Below are 20,260 nucleotides of genomic sequence, written 5' to 3'. Positions count from 1 at the left end.
ACCCTGTTCTAAACACAAGCTGTAAGTAGTACAAATTTGGAATTTCTCTGTAATCCCTTGAGAAATTCCTGATCCTTCCACATGTTTCTGCCCAATTAAAAACAATTCTCACTTTGCACCACAAGAGAGGGCGAGCTCAGCGATCTCCGTCCATCCTTAGGGTAGATGAACAAAAACCTGGCAAATCAAAGGGCTCGAGTGGGGAAGGGAAGGAATTCAGCTGGATCACACTGAAAAGTGCAGACAGCTCCCCAGGGGCTCAGTTTGTGAAAGAATAAAACAGGTTATGACAGAGATCCTGAGGCCATAAAAAGCAGGTTTGAGGCACGCATTGGGGACAGGCTCCTAGTCCCTTTACACAAATAAGATAGAAATTTCTGAGAAAATTAAAAGGTCAACTAGGTGAGCAGAGAACAGCAATAATCTATGGGACAGATGCTAAATATCCCACTGTGAAATTAATACAATCATTTCTCAATTAAGATGAACTCTAACTCATTTTTAACATTTTTGAAATCAAGATGCTTCTTGAAATCAATCTAAAAAAGTTAACACAGCCCCTATTTTCCCCCCTGAAAAGCTGTTTTCATATCAACAGTACATTTCATAACTGACAGTCATATTTTTAAATTTTTTTTAACGTTTATTTATTTCTGAGAGATGGAGACAGCACTAGTGGAGGAGGGACAGAGGGAGGGAGACACAGAATCTGAAGCAGACTCCCGGCTCCGAGCTGTCAGTGTAGAGTCCAATGTGGGGCTTGAACTCAGGAACCATGTGATCATGACCTGACCCAAAGTCAGAAGCTTAACTGACTGAGCCACCCACCCCGGCCCGGCGCCCCTTAATGGTATTTTAAATCTTGCAAGGCAGCATGGGAATAATGACTTTGGATTGAACATCAAAAATCTCACTTAATCCTCATGCTACCACAGGAAATATCTTCCATTCTAGACCAGGAAACAGGCTCAGAAAGGTGATATGACTGGCTTACATTCTGATAGCTAGGAAGTGGTAGGATCAACATTTGAACACAGGTCTTGCCAGAACTCACGTCTATACCACAAACCTAGGGGAAGAAAACATTCTGTAGTTGGAATCATGTGCTGTATGATGGTAGATATCATTTTCCCAAGTTAAAAAAATATGTAAACTATGGTGCAAAGAACCCTTGGATTGGGCACGACAGGATAAAACTGACAAAAGAACCACTTCTCAAAGACATAAAAAGCAAAAAATTAGAAGCATTCATAATTCCATTACCTAATTATTCTTATTGTTAATCCTTTGTTATCTGGTCAACCCATCATTTTTCTACAAATTTCTTACAAAACACAGATCGTATCATAATTCATCTCTTGCTTCTCCTATATAACATTATGTCCTAAATGTTCTCTAAGTCGTTAAATAATCGCCAAAAACATCACTTTAATGGCTACATTTTAGCTATCCTCCTCCACAAATGGTTTCTAATTTTCCATTCTATATGCTGCAATAAACACCCTCATGCATGTTTCTGTACATATACTCCTGAGTTTTCCTTAGAACAGAATCTTAAAAGTGGGAAAAATTGAAGGGCTTTGAATATATACTGCCAACTGTTTTCTAGGAAAACCATTTCTCACCCATAAGTTTGTAAATGCCTGCCCTCATGGCCACCAAGTGTCATCTTTAAGTTGACATGCCCGGGTTCCTGGAGACTTGGTTAGGTACATGCCCACACAAATCACACCTATGACAAGGGCATGTATGTTACAACTGACCCATCCTTCAGTAATAACTCTAGCCTGTGTAATGTTGTAACTGCCCTATCAACATCTTTGCTTATAGTATCTCTAACCCTCACCAAATTAGTAGATGTGAGGAAATGAAGACTCAAAAAGAGTAAATGGAGCACCCAAAAGCACGTGTCCACACTGGCAGCACTAGGATTCAAGCATGGACTGCTGACCACGCTCTTACGGCCCTGCCACCTCACAGCTCATTTTACCTTTCAGGGATGGTCAACCTTCCTGTCACCTCCCAGGGACCACCTCCTTCTCTAGGGATGCCTCTTTAGACAATGAGGTCAATGAAGAAAAGCAATACCTGGATCTCAGGGGCTTTGAGAAAGTCAAAGAGCATGCCACAGGTCTTCTTTGAAAAGCAGGAAGTAAGCGTCAGCCCCAGCTGACGGCACTGTAAGATGCTAATGCCCCTTGAGGAAACTATTTGGCATTAGCCAAGAAAACTGAAGATAAACGCAACGTATAACGTAGCTATTCAACTCCTAGGTTTACATTCCCAAAAAACTAGTGCTTGTATACAGCGGGCTACCAGTTCAAGAATGTTCATAAAAGCCATGAACTAGAAACAGCCTAAGTGGACACTTATAATTGCATGCTTAAACAAATACAATGTGGAATGCTACATAGCAAAGAAAACAAACTACAACTATAAGCAACAGCATGGCTGAATCTCAAAAATGTTCAGCGAAAGAAATAAGGCTTACCAATTCCAAATTGTATAATTCAGTTCATACAGATTTCAAAAACCAGACAGAACTATACCATATTATTTAGGAATACATACACAGCTGAAAAAAATTATTCTGGGGTACAGGAGATTTCTTACATGAGGATTACAAGGATATCTGCTATATAATTATTAGTGTGTACTTAGTGTATGTGTGTGCATATATATGAATATGTATATATTTATGTATATATGAATGTGTGTGTGTGGGTATGTAGTTAAACTCAACGTCCTTTTCTATTTGCAGATTATATTTCATAATTTACAAAAGGAAGACACAGGGTTGTAATTAAGCATAGTAGATACAGTACATAAAGAGCTTTTCAAGTGTTCACTATTTAATCTCCACCACAATATTCTGAATTAGTATCATCTTTAATTCACCACTAAAGTAATTGAGACAAAAATGAGTGATTGGTAAGTAAAAAATATGTTTATCACAAATGCAATTCTTAGAAAGAATTTTTTTGAATCAAATATAGCACAAGTGGGGCGCCTGGGTGGCTCAGTTGGTTAAGCATCTGCCTTCCACTCAGGCCATGATCTCACAGTTCATGGGTTTGAGCCCTGCATCTGGCTCTGTGCTGACAGCTAGGTCAGAGTCTGGAGCCTGTCTTCGGACTCTGTGTCTCCCTCTCTCTCTGACCCTCCCCTGCTCATGCTGTCTGTCTGTGTCTCTCAAAAATAAATAAAACATTTTAAAAAATACAGCACAAGTGTCCTTTCTATCACAACACAGGTACTGAAGCAAGGACAAGTTCAGGGAGGAGCTCCACTATAGGACAGCTAAACGGTTAAACTATCTCCTCAAATAAAAAGATCTAGAATTAAAATAAGCGGGGAATATTAATGAATAGCAAAATAAAAAAAAGTAAAAAAAGTATAGTCTCTAGTGGTCAGGAAACATTGGTTATCTTTAATGAGGATGATCAACATCTAGTATACTTTCTTATACTAATAAAAAAGAAAAAGTACAAACTAAAAATTTCTCTAAAATTGGTATCCAAAATTAATTATTTTTAAACAGAGGGGACCATAAAAATCCTAACTTAGCAGAATCTTCAGTAGACACTAGGAAATATACTTTCCTAGAGCCTTTGGGCTGGAGTTGTTTTTGCTTGCAGTGGCTTTTTGTTTTTTGCTTTTTATTCCCCCAAAGACCTCTTGCTTTCCTATGGGACTAAAATTAAAGAAAAAAAGGAAATCAGTCATTAAGAACTCAGGCAAAAAAGTACAGGGCACTAAATTTCACCCAACTTCGTTTTCCATCATGCTTTTTTTAAAAAGGTGGGTTTTTTTTAATCACAAGTTTTGTAGACCAAGGATTTTTTTTTTTTTTTTGCCGCATTTTGGGCTCATTAATACAAATAAAGAGCTAGTTAAAATACCAGACTGAATAAATGAACAATGGGACAATTAACCCCACATACAAAGCTCCACCCACTTTACTTCAAAGGCATTTGAAATAGAATGGATTAGAAACCCTCAACGATGCCTCTCAGAATTAATTTTATAATAAATATTGCTTTGTGTTACAGATAAGGGATTAAAACTCTCCAGAGTGGCAGTCTGACACCTGTGAACTGAGTTAAAGGGCAACTGACCTTGGTTGTGTTGAAGATTACCAACAGTTTCATGCCCATGTCTATGAAATAAACATCTAGTCAATTTCCACTGCATACTATAATGCAGAATTTAATTTTAGCTACAATGTTTAAAACTTCCATACATTTTTACATTAAGTCTTAAGACATGTGTAGCTAGTTCTCATTCAGAATGTAGTATCTTCAAAAATCAAAATTCAGATTGCTAACTTTAAGAGTATTCCCTTTATGCTACATTACTGTTTTTGCTATTCACTATACAACTCACACTGATGAAAAGGATTAAAGATGTAAATGTACAAAGTGAAATATGGAAAGGAAAAGTAAACTAAGTACATTATTTACCACTTGTTTTAATGAACACTTTTGATACTATTTTCATACTTTCATTTTCATTGTTTTCAGAAGAACTATTCTTACTTGTCAAGAATCTGGTAATAGTTCACATGTGAAGATAAAAAGTAGTTGAGGGGTTGTGGGTTTTGGGGGGGGTTGTTTTTACAGAATTACCAACGTAATTAGCAGAATGACAAATTCACTATAGCAAATGCATTTTTTAAAAGAACATAAGTCTTGACAAAAAATGCTTTTCTCAGATTTTACTAAGAGCTTTCTTCCCTTATAAATCAGCCTCACACAAAGTACACAATCAAACACATTCTCAGGAAAGAATATTTAATGAGATGTAGAGATGCTTAGAATATACTATGTAAAGAGGCTAGGTACCAAACTGTACCTACAGCAACACCCCATGCAAGGAAGGGAACACCTCTGGTCACCATTAGAGTCACAGGATGATAAACTGCTTCTCTTACTTTTCTAAAGTTTTCTAGATTCCTCCAACGAGGAAGTATATCTTCATAATCTCATAAAATACCATGCTAAAAATCAATGGCTCATAAGTGATTATGAGAATTGTGGCAATCTTCAAACTTTAGATGGCACAATGATTTTTCTGTTTGACATGATATAAGAGGTACACAATTATCTCAGTCTTCTGGAGCTTCTCCATGAGGGACAAATGCTAGGCTTCCCACTGCTTCTAAACTGATCACTGGAAGGGCCAGACAACCTAAATTCAGACTCCTCCTTGTATTCACAAATCTAACTTGCTCTTAAAATAAGAGTGCAGCTTAGATCCAAAGGGCAATTTTAGGTGTGAAGCATATTGAGTTATTTTCCTTTCTACTTCCTGCCCAGTGGAAAGCAAAGATAAGGCTCAAATAAATGCCTTCTGCTTGTTGTTGCTGTTATAGAAAAGTGGTTTGCTAGCAAGGGGCGGTTGGGGAGGGGGGTGTCCAAAAAAATTGCTGACACTCAAACCCCACCAAAAAGCATCAATTGGCTTCTCCTGTCGAATGTTTTCCATTTCCCAAAAAGGGTCCCTCATGTGGAATTCTTAAGACTCTTTCTTTCAGAAGGCAGGCTCAGTGTTACTGATTTTCCATTCAAACAGACTTTGCATCAGATTGAAACAGAATGGATCGTTTTCTTCATAATCACATGGTTGGATTGTTCACATAGACTGCAATGACGCCGGCCAAAAGGCAATGTGACTCCTTGGTGCTAACTGGAGGTTACTGAGTCTTAAAAAAACCTTAGGTTCAGGTGGCCTTGGTCTTACTTCTCCTGAGTGGGAAGACTCATTGCCATATCCCGGACAAACGCTGGACTGGGGGGGGGGGGGGGGGGGGGGGGGGGGGGGGGGGGGGAGGAAAGATTGCTATTAGCCAGCTAAAGAACTTGGCACAAAGATCTCTCTTCAGGTATCAGGTTCATTATTTATAAAATGAGGGTGGGCTGTAGTATATTATTTCTAAAAACTGATTTTTGCAAGCTCATCTCTGAAATCCTTGAGCAGTGGCAAACTACTCATCAAGGGTCTTTTAACTAAATATACACAGACAAAAAAACTTTTGAATCTCATAATGGTTGCTTTGGTGGCCAGAAAATAAAATGTGAAGTTTTGAATTAGAGCCAAAAGGAAGTTATTAGAAATATGCCCAACGCTGTTGAGAGCACGAGCTTTGGGTTGGATTCTGGGTTCCAAACCAAATTCCCTCACTTACTCCCGTTGGGATCTTGGACAAGTCATGCTGTATCTCTCTTTCAGTCTCAATACAGATCATTTCAGATAATAATACAGATAAATTTCATAAAGTTGCAATAAGAATGAGAATTCTATAAGCTACCTGCCATATTAAATAAACGCTAACAAATGATCATTCCCCGTTCCCCCTCCCCTCAACTCCTTTCCAATTCCTCTGTAGTGAGTTGTCCTGACTTAGTCCATCCATCTATGAAATGGTGTAACAACATTAACCATCACCAGTAGTTGGTGGAGGTAGCAAGATGAGGGACATATGGGGGCAGGGAGGACAAAAGAACCAAATTGCACTCCTGGAGTTTCTACTTAGGGTCGTTTCACTTGCTGCCCTATGGTAAGCCTCGTGTGCATTAAGACAAGGAAGTGTTCAGCTTTCAAAACAGATCAAGAAAATACCGTGTCTCTTGTCATCTCCAACTCATTTAGTCCCAAAAGGAGACATTTCTTGTAGCCAAAGTCTTGGAAGTTTCAAATACCCACAATGCTGGGCTCAAGTTGCTCAAGGGAAGGCTGAGCCAGGCTGGTGTCCTTTGAAAAGGCCCAGGAGGAGAAAGGAAGCTTCCTCCTACAGCGGACAGCCCGAGGCTGGCTGCTGCTACAGACACGCCTGTCTTTCCAACTGTCCGGCCTCCCAACCCTCAAACAGCAGGCTGCTAGGACAGCAAGGGCAGTTTCCTTTATGTCCCTTTCTTCTCTTCAAAGGTGATTTTTTTAACTGTACAGCTTGTTACTATTGTTGAATTGTGGCTCCCCAGAGAATTATACGTGCCTAAGCGTGAAGGCATCTGTGTGGCAATAAAACATGCAGCATTCCCCAACCTGTACATTTTTTTAATTAAGAAAAAAAAAAGTTATCGCATCCCACTAAGTGATGTCCTGATGAACACATTCCCATTGCAAGCCTTTCAAAATACTGAAGATCTCAGAAAAGGTCCTGGGGCTTCTGAACCCAGAGCCTCCACAGGACCCATCCCATGGGTTCAACTTCTGACAGATCCACCACGGGTGGAATTATAATCCGGCATAGCAGCTGGGTCTTCTACCAGCTGACCACTCAGAAGACAACACTGGACCCCATCATGCTTCTAAGCAGAGAAATTAGAAGAAATCGAACAGCTCCAGAGAGATGGAAACACTTGAAAAGCAGAGGAAAGTTCTCTGTTAAATAGTATGAAAGATCCAGGTTTCCCAAATGGTATTTAAGGCATTGGGAAGAAAGGCTGATTTCTCCCAGAGGGCCCCAGCTTTGATGCCCAAACTGCCCTCAAACATCAGGCTGTGCAGTTTTGTATAGCAGGGTACCCTCAGGCGAGACAACCATAAATAGCTTAAAACAAGAATAGGAGATTCCATCTGCTTCTGGAATATTTCAGCAGCACCTGCTTTCAAGGTAAAAATCTGGGAGCTGTCCCCGCAGCCTTTCTTCCCGACTCCCTTCCCCACCCCCCATCCACTTATTTTAAATCGAAGCGGCTAACACACAATCCATCCAAAAGGGCTTCTGCCACTGCACCTGCCTAAGGAAGGAGTCCTTTGATTTTTCTCCTGAACTGTATGTGTTGTTTTAAAAACACTAGAACAGTCGGGGGAGAAACCAAAGTTCTTAAAGCCAGACCCTTTTAGTACCTCTGGCTTCTTTTTTCCTCTGTGAAAACTGAGCTTTTCTGTGTTCATAGTAAAAATGAGTACAATGCTGATGAAAAAAGATGCAATAGTTGTTCCTGCCATTAAGTTAGAAAGTGTTCCAGAAGGAAGATGATTATCGCTTAACACAATTAATGTTGAAACGCAAGCCCATACGCCAATCTGCACGGAGAGGGACAATAATTCCCCAACAAGGTCCCAGGTACAGATTTCACTGTGATAGTTTAGGGGGAAAAAAAAACAACTAAGCTAAGTTGAGGCTTGAAAATTCTGATCTGAATCAGAATGCTACCCCCAAAGTGATGGGCAGTAATCCTTCTAACAATATCCAGAAAATCCCAAACATGTATAAAGAGCAATTCCATGTATTAAAAGCCACTTCCCCTTTGGTCCAGAAACATCAATGTTTCTAACACCGGCCCTATCATCGGACGGTGCTCCATCTGCTATGGAATAAACCCAAATTCTTGAGCATGTCCTACAAGGGCTTTCCCAACCTGGCCCCAAGACATTTATGGCCTCATCTCCTGCTACTGCTATCACATCAGTGTTCCAGCGTGCTTGTCCTTCATTTCTCTGGGTCTTACATGCCAGTTCTCACCTCCCAGAACTCTCTTCTCCAATTCTCCTCCAGGCTGGCCCCAACTGACTCCGTAAGACCTAGTTTAAATGGAAACCGTCAGCAACACTTTCTCTGATTCCAAGTCAGAGATGGGCACTGCCTAATCGGTGACCCCAAAGAACCTCACACACACGTATTTTTATTTTAAATAGCACTTATCACATCATATTTTCCTTGTTTACACAGTTCCTTCCCAAGGATGGGGTGGCTCCTAGGACAGTAAGGGTAACCGAGGCAAAACAGGAAAGGGGTATCAAAATCAGAGGTGCCCTGGGAACAGTGCACCCAGGAGCATATTAAGTTTTAAATTTGGTATAGGCCCAAAAGTACATAGTGTTTTCAGTTTGTAAGACCAACTTGAAAAAGTTCAGCTCATCAAAATCTTGAATGAACATGATATCTGAAAGGTTCTCATAGAGAACTGGGGAGAGATCTTTATGTCTATTTTAAGGAAACTTGAGGTAAATAAAAAGCCAAGGACCAAGTGTTACACATTGTTCATTCCTGGTATATACTACTTACTAAGATACTCATTAACTGAAGAAAAACTTTAAATGTTAAACTAAAAAAATTTTTAGATTTTGTCTTGATGAAACAAGTTATTTCTTCCCAAAACGTATAATACGGTCTGAAGAGTTTTGTATGGTATTAAGACAGTTACTCTGGGATGCCTGGGTGGCTCAGTCTGTTAAGCATCCAACTTTGGCTCAGGTCATGATCTCACGGTTCATGGGTTCAAGCCCCGCATCAGGCTCTGTGCTGACAGCTCAGAGCCTAGAGCCTGCTTCATATTTTGTGTCTCCCTCGCTCTCTGCCCCTCCCACACTGGCGCACATGCCCGTGAGCGCACTCTCTCTCTCTCAAAAATAAACATTTAAAAAACAAAAGGCAGCCACTCAAACTTTCTCAAGAGCTTAAATAAGATTCCTATACATAAATACACCCATAATCCACACCCACAAACAACACAGTTATGGCTTTGAACTCTTAATGCTCCTCTGTTCCTCTGAAACCGGAAGTTGGCTATAAATACCATATTTCAGTACAGTTTTAGTCTGATGAAACATGTGCCATTTGGACAAATCAGAAGCCCTGAAAAAATTATGATTCTAGGTCACTTTATGATACTTGAAGGATTTCAGAGGTAAATGCTTATACCATAACAGACTCAGCTGATGCTAACATTCTCTCACATTCCTGGGTTGATAATGAAGGACTAACTTCCCCATATCTATTTTTCTCTATTGGTGCTTTTTAAAAAAAATTGCTTTAGTGTTTATTTTTGAAAGAGACAGACAGACAGAGATAGAGCATGAGCAAGGGAGAGACAGAGAGAGAGGGAGACACAGAATCAGAAGCAGGCTTCAGGTTCTGAGCTGTGGGCAAAGAGCCTGATGTGGGGCCTGAACTCACTAGCCATGGGATCATGACTTGAGCTGAAGTCAGATGCTTAAACTACCGAGCCACTCAGGTGCCTGCTCCTACCTGTGCTTTTAATCCATTATTGACTACCATCCAGCCAATAGTTAAATAATATGAAGATGAATCTCAAGAAAAAGTAAAATGCTTTAATACAAAGAACTAGTCAATCATGGGACAAAATAATGCATTTGACTTTACAAACCATGGTATTTGCGTTAATGAGACATGTTTACACTCTAGCATAATTACATTTCTGTCAAGGTTAGCTGGTGATAGGGGCCCCTGGGTGGCTCAGTCGGTTGAGCGTCCAACTTTGGCTCAGGTCATGATCTCACAGTTTATGGGTTCGAGCCCCGCATCAGTCTCTGTGCTGACAGCTCAGAGCCTGGAGCCTGCTTTCTCTCTGACCCTCCCCTGCTCACGCTGTCTCTCTCTGTCTCTCAAAATTAAATAAAAAACATTAAACAAAATTTTAAAAAGAGGTTGGCTGGTGATAGAATTTAAACCAACTTTTAAAAAATGTTTAAAAATAACAGGGCTTATTGATCAGGAATTCTTTACTTCATGAAACAAGTATTACTAAGTACCTACTATGCATAGCCATTACTCAATATACGTTGGGTATATTTGAGAATAAAACAGATTAAAAACTCCCAGGCTTCATGGAGCTTACATTCTAGGGGAAGGAACACACAACACTTCTAACCATGGACCCAATAACTTACGCTGTATAAAGGACATCTGACAACCTTTCATTGTGAAATTAAGTTTAAAGTTTCTAATACTGATGGCCTCGTCCTTCACGGACTTTATAGACACCATGCCTGTCACTCAACGTTAGAACTCCACGATGAAATTCAAAAGTACCTCTTGCAACTAACAGAAATAAGTTTGGGAGTATGAATCACATCTCTTTACAAATCACTATTTTACATTTTCTCTTGAACTAGAGTCCCATGAGGCCTGTCCTGTCACTCAGAGACTTTAGTGTCCTATTCTTCCATTCAAATGGAAAACATCTCCCTGTCTCCGAAAGCCAGGCACATAGTACCTTGGCCAAGGATTCACTAAGAGCTGAAGATACAGAGTTGCCAAAGGACCATCCTTACCCCCAAAGAGTTCATTTTAGAGGAAGAGGAGGAAGACGTAAAGGACCATCAAGGCTTATGAGTGTTAACTGAAGTATGCAAAGCATGCTGGGTGCACCTAGAGAAAAGGATGATTACCTCTGCTCAGAAAAGGCTGCCGTGGGTGGATGGATAAAGGTGTGAGGGCGTAAAGGCCCAGAGACTCTTATGGGCCAGGAAGAACATGAGCTTGGGAGAGTAGTCAGTGACGGAGCGATCCTAAGAAGCTAAATCCTGGAACAATGGAGGTTATGTCTGCACAAGACACCATCACTGGGAGCTACACCGCCCCTGAGAAGAAATGGAAAGCACAAGCAGAGGTGGCTCATGAACATGCCAGCTACAGCACTAGGCACACTGAGAACAGTGACTGGACCTCAAGGCGCTGGTGGACTAAAGGGAAAGCATCTAGAAGGAAAAAAAAAAAAAGGGCAAAGAGATGAAGCATCTCAAAAAAGCTAGGAGACGGACAATGCTAATAGAACCCAGACCTAAATCGCACCTGCATTCTCCAGGTAGACCTCTCCACTCTTCACTGAACATGCTGCCAACCGGTCACCCAAGGTGAACAGCAGACCCTTCCATTCAAACACCAGTTCCAATTCAGCAATGTTCCCAAACTAAGCCACCAGGTAAAGGGGCCCTGTGCGTGATTTTTATGTACGCACAAGTTGGGTAAAAAAGCGAGCTTTCTGCCCGCCATGCTGAATACCTATGAAATGCATGTCCCAGGATTCATCTGGACTCTCATTTTTAGCCACAGTCACTATCACCTGGCCCTAGAACATCAGCAGTGAGAAGACACTGCCACCGAACTGCTCTCTGCTTTATATACAGCATACCGCAGTACAGTCGTGCATCTCCCCAGTTAGGGACTCCTCAAGGGCAGGGACCAACTAATAGCAGGCACTCAACTAAGGGCTAACAAATGAATGAATTAACCCACCAAATTCTCTCCATAGTTCCAAGCTGGAAAAACAGAGTGAAAATGCACCAATTGCTGCTCTTTTTCATTCTAAATGATAGGAGCATGAAAGCTAATCAACCAGCTTCTTGTAAGCACATCATCCATGACCCTACGCACAGACACGCAACGTCAAATACTAGAATCCAAGGAGAACAACTTTTAAATGTAAATTTTTACATCAACAGCTTTCCACTCTCAGGAATTTGTTGAGTGAACAAGATTGGGCCAGTTCAGAGTCCCACCGTGCCCCCCCCCCCCAAACAGGCACATCTCAGCCTTGAAAGGAAGAAACATCGTTAAACCAAAGCATTCTGAAAAAAACAAAAAAGCCCTTCTGCAAAACTGTAAGAACTCGTCTTAAACCCTCATCTCCTCTAAATGACTATATAAATATGCAGTGCCCTGGCCAAGACTGAAACACAACATTAGGCAAAATGGTAGAGAAACTTTTTTTAAAAAGAAAAAAAATCCAACACCGTTGAATCCAAATGTAGATCACCTTTTACATCAGACTCTACGGTTCCAGGTGGTGACCCGTGGGCCTGGGCTCCCCAGGCAGGCTTGTGAGGGCTATACACAGCTAATCTCAGAGCATCCGCTCTGTGCCTCCTTCCTGGGGGCCTTCCAGCGGTTGCCCTCTAGTGCCGACTTGCAGGCGTTATGCTTGGCGAAGAAGGGAGCTGACTGCTGATTAACAACAACAATATACATGTGTAGAGAAGGAAACTGGAGTCCATCCAGACTGACAGTTATTGAGCAAAGGTACTTCAAAAGTCAGCCCCTCTTTCCGCTACAGTAGGAGTGTGTGTGTGTGTGTGTGTGTGTGTGTGTGTGTGTGTGTGTGTGTGTGTTTGTTTGCGGGGCTGGGGTGGGAGGTCTTTTCTCGGTGAGGAGAGGAAGAAAGTGCAAAAACTAATGTAGCAGAGAACCACTCTTTCTGGAATTCATAGAGTCTGGCCTTTTATCCCCGGGCGCAAGCCCAAGACTGGGGACCCGGGTTTTGTCAGGGGCGCCTCCCTGCTGCCCTGCCCCCAGCTGCTCCACATGAACAGAGAGAGACAGGAGGCAGGCCCCTCTGACACCTACTTAACCGAGGCAGATGGAGCGGAGAGTGTGTGGGATGCCTGTACTTCCCCCTTAGGAGGCGCCCAGCAGGAGCCCACAGAGCCAGCAGCTCCCAAATCGGATTTCCACACGTCCTCCCCCTCCTCGGAACACACCTTGGCCCTCTGGCAGGAGGAAACAGAGCACCAGGCCAAGTGTGGCTCTGGTGTAGGAAGGGCTTTCAGAAGACCTAAAGAAGCCTTCTTCCAGGATTCCATACTTTCCTCAAACCACTAGAGAAGTAGCCAAGTTGGGGAAACAGTTACTCCCTCCCTGACCCGGAGAGGGCCAAGGGTGTTACTTTGAGGAGGACGCAATCAGTGTCTGCAAGACGTCCTGGGCTACAGACACATACTTTATTAATAATCTTACATACACAAAATGTCCACGGGAAAGCCTAGCAGGCTAATTTCTGACAGCTCCAGATAACAGCCGGACGAACCGAAGCCGTGCTGACTCCCCAGCTTCCACAGACTCCACAGAAGCGACGATCCCTTTCCCACCCAAGGGACGTGATGCAAATAAATAAATACAATTATCTGCAGAACTCAGAGTGCAAGAATGACGCTGTGAAGTCCTTCTCCCCGAGTGCAGTGACTTGTGGGAAACAGATAGGAAAATAAGAAGAACAGCTGGAAAATTTAATGACAGAGGGACAACGCGGAGGCTGACGTTGCTACACAGAAGTAGCCAAGAGCCGAAGCCCCTCTCCCTTACCCTTACCTTAAGATACAGAAGCAGCTCTTCGCCCCTGAAGATAAGCGGCAGAACCCGAATCTCTGTTTGCTGTCAATGTCAGTGAGCACGAACGTGAAGTTCTGGCCAACTTGGCTGACTGTGAGGCTGCGGCAAAGACAGAACAAAGGGAAACACAAATGTGCAGTGAGTTTCTCGATAAAGTATCTAATCACGACAAGTCGTTGAACCTGTAACATTTCCTTTCTCAGTGGAACTCTTTACAAATGAACTCAAATTTTACACACTTGAACGGAACAGACTGTGAGCTGGTTTAAAAAAAAAAAAAAACCAGCAAGCAGCCCGTTCTAGTGACCACCTCACTACCACAGTAGCTACCAAACCTTCCATTTACTGAGTTCAGAGAGGGAGCCCTGTTAATCATCTCATCAAATCCTGAAAGGTGCATCCTATTAACCTCACTTTATAGATAGTGACTGCCTCATCACCTCCTTGGAGCTCCCATGCCTTCCACTGATTGAGTGCAGGCAGGTAGCCCTGTTAATCATCCACCAAATCCTGAAAGGAGCATTCTATTAACCTCATCTTATAGACGAGGCAATAGCCCAGGGCAGCATTGCCCAAAGTGCCAGCTGGTTAGCTACAAAAAGCTGGGTTTTAAACCTAGGCCTTTGTGACGCCAAAGCCTACCCCGCCAGCCTGCTGTGAACAACCTTCAGCTGACCATTCCTCGAGTTCAGAAACCAATAATGGCAACAGAACTGAAGTGTCTGCGACATGCCAGTCACCAATGATATGCCATCTCATTTATTCTCCAAACAACCCTGGAATTTAGATGATGTTCCCATTTTACAGGAAAGCAAACTACGGACGGAATGGGCATGCCCACGGAGCCTCCAAGGGGAGGAGCTGGAACTCAAGAGGGCCTGACTAACTACTATCCTATATCCTTTTATCTTTCACAACTTTGGGATTCGGGAGGAACATGTAAGTTACAGGACAGAAATACCAAATGTCTTAACAATGCAAGGTGCTAAGAAATGAAACAGGCTTTAAAGACAGTAAAGGAGAAAGTCAAAAACTCCTGCATCATCACAAAAATCAGCAAGCCACACATAAAATAGGAAATATGTTTCAAAAGATTAAAAAGCACATTACTAATCAGATTAATCTAAAAACATTTCTGGCGGGTGCAAACAAAATGTTTTTAAAATCCCCTTTTTAAAATCAGTTTACCACTTGGCTTGGATTCCTTTTTAAAAACTTTAATATCCCAAATCCTAATACATACATTTATGCTAACATAATATTTTAGAATTTGACATTGAATTATTCAAAGGGACTCATTAACTTATATTGTATTTTACATACATTGTATTTTACAAAATACACTCAAATTAATAAATATTCAAATCGATGCTTTCACCTATAATTTACTTTATAAGTTGTCAGCAGAAATGAAAAACCATTCACCAGGCCCCATCTAAAGGCAGATTTACTGAGTCTTTGGAATAGGATATGAAGCACTTTTTCCAAATATGGATATAGTCTTCCTTTCTAACACTTCCTTACCCAAACCACATAAGAAAATTAAAATGAAAGATTTTCAAGGTATCACAGTACAAGGTCAATGGACCCTACCTGGTCATGTTTAAGGAGCAATTCCATTCCCGAGAGAGTGGTTACAGAGTACAAGAAAATAATTCAGAAAGCAAAGAAAGAGTTCCACCCTCCCTTTTTAACTAGGAAGGTGAGAGAAAACAAGGTGGCAATTTAAAAGCAACGTGGCAATAAAACAGGTGTAAGTAATGTTACCCCTACACCTTACACAGCCAGGAGAAGGAACACATTTCTATAAAAGTTATAGAGCTGTCCAGGGGACACCAAACTCTACCTTCTTATGGCTGTTATTTTTTATCAATAAAGCTTGGATACTGTTACTATGGTGATTTAATACTATGTTTTAAAGGGGGATTATATGATTAATTTTAACAAGGTTGAGAACTGAAGATGTGTGAGAAACAGGATTCTAGCTCACATAATTAAAGTGACTGGGGAGAAAAGTGGGCCTCACTGGGGGTGGGGGAGGAGAAAAACTTGAATTATTAAAATATTTAAAGCAACAGGTCATGATGATTTCTAAATTACAAATAAGGTCATGCTTTTGTGACATGCATTATGTGATCATACAAAATATGGCTGTTCATTATTTTAACTCAGGGTGTGATTTCACTCCTAGAATGCTTAAAACGAAGCATCAGAGAAGGAAAGGGTATTGATAGGACTGAATGAAAAGAAAACACCCAGGATCCTTAGGAAAAGGACACAGAATGAACACAACTTGGTTTGTGAAGTGAGTGTCATTAACTTCCCTATTTATCTTTTCACCACCATTAAAAATGCTGAAAATGCTTTTAGCGACATCCTAGGCTCAAAGAAAGATTCATTACTCATTTACTTGGTTCAAATCCCAACTCAATCACTTGCTAACTGGGCCTTCATTTAGCAAGTTACTTAACCTCTAAGCACCTCAGTTTCTTTACCTGGAATAACAATGAGAGACCACTGCTCAACCCAAAGGAGGTTTTGGGAATAAGTAAGGAAAGTATTTACCACAAAGGCCGGTCCATAATCAAAACAATTAATAAGAGAGAGCAAGCTGTCAAGTTATCATCTGAAGGAAAACAAAAATTCATATTAAAATCGTGCATTTGCTCAGCATCTTCCTGATGGACTCATTTTTGTAATCCTTATGAGTGGAGAAAGGAAGGCTGCCTTTCTCTCTTCTCTGTTGCCCAGGTCATGATCTCCAGGTTCTGTTCTTCAGTTTGAGCCCTGCATCAGGCTCTGTCTTATAGCTCGGAGCCTGGAGCCTACTTCAGATTCTGTCTCCCTCTCTCTCTGCCCCTCCCCTACTCACTTGTGGGCACGCACGTGTGTATATGTGTGTGCACGTGCGCGCGCGCTCTCCCTCCCTCTCTCTCTCTCTTTCTCTCAAAAATAAACAAACATTAAAAAAAGTTTAAATCCTAACAAGGTAAAGTACAAGCCATTTAAACAAACAAAGGAGGCCCTAAACTAGCAAACTCAAATCTTTTCTCCTTGGACAATTTGCAATAAACTAAAAGTCAGGCAAGGGTGGTCAGAGGTTAACTTGAATTGATCCCAGTCTCTGAGGAACCCTTCATTCCCTCTCTGCTTGCTGCCGGTACTCTGGGAGAGTGTTCGCTCTTTTCTCCATAAAAATGACTTTGGGGAAAGGCTCTGCTTCATTAAAGGCTGCAAGGTTTGTGTTTACCTCCAGGATCAGAATCCAGAACTTTTAAACAGGAATCAGAGATGTCACAATGATTAAAACAGGGAAGGACTGCAGAAACCACCTGGCTCAAGCCTCCTGTTTTATAAGATGGGAAAACTGAGGCACATGGTCTGGGTTTTGTTTGTTTGTTTGTTTTTGGTTTTGTTTTTTCAAGGTATCAGGACTAAACCAAAATTCCAAGCCCCATTTCGGTTCAAAGCCCTCTCCATTCTGCCAGGCTACACTAAACACACGAAACCCTTCCTCACCTCCAGTGTTCAACTCCACGGAAGGAACTCAGGTATGTGAGGAATCCAGATAGCTGTCTTCTCAAACAGACCCACTTCCCACTAAGCAAGAGAAACCAAATTTGAGTATTTCCAGAAATAAGCCCAGGAGGTCATGGCCAATACCACCCTTCACTGTGCTTCCCAAGTCTAGATGAATATGGAAAACAAGACAGAAAAACAACGAATATTCATACCAGACTTTAACATTCAAGCTGACTTTGAAATGCCTGTAAGCCATTCAAGGCTCCTCCAGCAGCATTTTGCTTAATCTCGAAGTTATTTACAGGTTCAGTGTATAAATGACATGAAGTATGTCAACAGACAGGGTAGATTTCAATCTTCCCAGGATAGATGGGATTTTCTGTATTCTCTCACTTTCAGTTAAGTTGTCCATCTTACATGAGCAACTACTAGATACTATTCTGTAACAAGTGCTCACCATCTGTCCTGCTACGCAGATCGCTGGCTAGTGGGAAAGGAATAACAAACACGTGTACCACAAAGCATACAGCTTGTACCAGTGTTTTATGAAACCAAAGCAAGAACAAAGATGGCAGAAAATACAAGAAAAGGCAAAGCCTACTCAGATAATGATGTTAGAGAAAGCTTCTCAAAGTTGGCAACGATACTGATGCTAAAGGACAAGCTGGAGCAATGACTTCAGAAAAGGGGGACTGGGTGTTTCAGGCAGAGGAAAGAGCAGGACAAAGATTCTCAGGTTGGGAAGGGCTAGGCACGTTCAAGGATCTCAAAGGACACCAGTGCAGCTAAGACGTAGGGGCTTAAAGGGGAAGTGGCATGATAGGAAGTTGCTAGATAAAAGCAAAAGCCAGATCATACAGAAAGCCTCACCGGTCATGGTAGATTTAGGAGTTTTTTGTAAAGATGATAGAAAGCCACTGACTGGTTTTCATCAAGAGAATAACAGTCTAATCCAATTGTAAATGTATGTGGAGAACAGTTTAGAAGAAGGCAGAAGTAGAGGCAGAGGAAATAATCAGGAGGCTAGTGGAGTAGCCTGGACGGAGGCTTAACTCATGGTGGGAAGAGTGAAGGTGGATCTGGGTGGAGTATAGCTCGCTGGTATGTACAAATGACAGGCTCGCAGATGTACAGAGAGTAAAAAGAGAGCAAATTACCCTTTTGTGAAAGAAAGGACGAGTCTGGGGGGAGATCTGAGAGTTGCATTTGGGATAAGTTAAGTCTGAGAAGCCTTGAACTAGAAATGCCCAGTACGTGGTTGAACATACTACTTAGGAAATCAGAGGGAAGGTTTAGGTTGGAGCTATAAATTGAAGTCATCTACATACAGATGCATTTAATGCCACAGTAAAAAACAATCAGTGAGAGCATTCAGAGAAACAAAAGAGGATCGGAACGAGGTTATACATGCATAAAATACCATCAAAGGGAAAGTGGAGAACAGACAGGAGGGAATTGTCGACTGTACCCATGACTCAAGATGAGAGAGAAAAACTGAACTGAGCAATATAGAGGTTGCAGATGACCTTGATAAGAAAAGCTCTAGGTAAATGAAAGAAGCAGAAGACCGATTGAAGAGGGCTGAGGGACAAACTGAAGTGTGCAGCCAACTCTTCCAAGAAGGGACAATGAGGCAGTCATCGAATGGGAATAAGAGGATAGAGAAATAGCAGAACTGGTTTTTACGCTGCTGGTGATGATTCAACAGAGGCAGAGATTCATGATGCAGGAAAGGGGAAGACACAGGCTTTTGGACTCGAATCCCTGATATGCTACTCACTAGCTATGTGAGCACAGTCAAGCCTGTACCTCTCTGAGCCTCACCTACAAAATGAAAATAATACTTTGCAGCGTGGTTTGGGGAATTAGAAATTATATACATAAATTAACTAGCATATAACAGATACAAAGTGAAAATAACAGCTATGAAATTATAAACTTGGAGAGATGGAACCCAAACGTTCTGTCATCCTCGATTTAGCATGGCTTCCTAACAATTACCTGCCGAGCACCACTGCAGGGAGCCCCTAGTGCTGCTTTTCCCTTCCTTCTATGCATACAGCACATCGGGCAGGAATCAGGTTTTATCAAACTACCACATCTCAACCTTAAGTTACACGAGCCTCAAAGCTTCCTTCCATAAACCTTTCATCGGCCTAAGACTCAAGTTTCTCACATTCCAAGCTCAAAGATCCAAGAGGCAAGAATGGCACTGACCCAAAATGTCTGGGGACCTAGAGTAGGTTACAAACTGCCAGATACAGGGCAACGCCTATCTGCTCGAGAAACTCACTGGATAATTCAGAGAGATCTCTCCACTCCCTGACAGAGCAAAAATGAATCCTAATTGGAAAATCAAAACAGTATCAAAAGCAGGCAGAACTGTAGAGATCTAATCCAGTCCCCTCATGTCACCCGTGAAGAAAACAAAGGCCCTCAGGGGAAACGTCACTTGCTATGCAGCACAGAGCAAGTCAATGACAGAACAAAAAATAAAACCTAGGTCCTCCAGGTTGCTACCCCCAGTGATCTGTCCACTAAGGCCCTACTGCTTCACTGTTATCAAATGCTGTAGAAAGTGATCACAAGGCGCGAGGGGCAATATAGAGGTTGCAGATGACCTTGATAAGAAAAGCCATGGGACAAAACCAAAGAAGAAAGACAAGGGATGAAAGTGGGCCAAACGAATTCAGTTTCACAGAGCAGAGCAGAATGAATGTATAGACGGAGAATAAGAGCAAAGGTCTGGGCAGATAGAGACTGATGCATGAATCATACATATTAGTTTCATTTTCTGCATTAGGTTTAGATCTCTTCAATTATCAGAACTTTCTACTTTTCTACAACAAACATACATTGTTTTTGGAAGAAATTTTGACAGTT

At 41.6% G+C, this 20,260-nt stretch overlaps 1 protein-coding gene across 2 annotated transcripts in view; it reads right to left on the bottom strand.

The window, feature by feature from the left end:
- Positions 1–20,260, bottom strand: part of DENND1A (DENN domain containing 1A) — a 452,638-nt gene that overhangs the window by 317,381 nt on the left and 114,997 nt on the right. For both annotated transcript variants that reach the window (XM_029920022.1, XM_029920020.1), the window contains exon 4: positions 13,835–13,954. The gene's annotated coding sequence lies outside the window, so the exon portion shown is untranslated. The remainder of the gene's footprint in view (positions 1–13,834; positions 13,955–20,260) is intronic.

This window comes from Suricata suricatta, chromosome 13 (assembly GCF_006229205.1).
Source record: "Suricata suricatta isolate VVHF042 chromosome 13, meerkat_22Aug2017_6uvM2_HiC, whole genome shotgun sequence".
NCBI classification, from domain to species: Eukaryota; Metazoa; Chordata; class Mammalia; order Carnivora; family Herpestidae; genus Suricata; species Suricata suricatta.
Note: the sequence above shows the minus strand (reverse complement) of the source record. Positions and strands in the feature narration are given on the sequence as shown.